The sequence below is a fragment of the Penaeus monodon genome, chromosome 33 (genome assembly GCF_015228065.2).
Source record: "Penaeus monodon isolate SGIC_2016 chromosome 33, NSTDA_Pmon_1, whole genome shotgun sequence".
NCBI lineage: Eukaryota > Metazoa > Arthropoda > Malacostraca > Decapoda > Penaeidae > Penaeus > Penaeus monodon.
In genome coordinates this window covers 30177341-30177748 of record NC_051418.1, presented here as the reverse complement: position 1 = coordinate 30177748, position 408 = coordinate 30177341, and the positions used below count along the sequence as shown (strand labels likewise).

General features: G+C 31.6%; 1 protein-coding gene across 1 annotated transcript in view; it reads right to left on the bottom strand.

The window, feature by feature from the left end:
* Positions 1-408, bottom strand: part of LOC119594328 (medium-chain acyl-CoA ligase ACSF2, mitochondrial-like) — a gene marked incomplete at its 5' end in the record, with an annotated part of 5720 nt that overhangs the window by 4737 nt on the left and 575 nt on the right.

Here is a 408-nt window from a genome sequence, read left to right as displayed (position 1 = left end):
AGTATTTATCTCTTTCAAACCCCGTCTTTATCTTTTCTAATGTAAAAAATAAGCTTTGCTTTTATTTAGAAATATGGAATAATGAATTTTTTCATAAACATTTTATATATTTAAATACTGGACAGCATATGTTTTGACCTAAAGACAAGTTTGATTCCTTCAGACAGTGCGCGCGCGTGAGTATGCTTAAAATGTGTTTTTGCGATACGTTGGTATATCAATTCTAGCCATACTTTTTGTATGATTAAGAAGCCGACAGCAAACCAAACGCTCTTTTCATTATATTTTGAAAAGACAATTGTTACTTTGATATAATATGAAAGTTCCATTCCAGTGATTTGAAATGAAGTTTCAGAACCTAATTCATCGAACAGCTGTTTGACATGAGGCAGCAGCATTACCTATTTC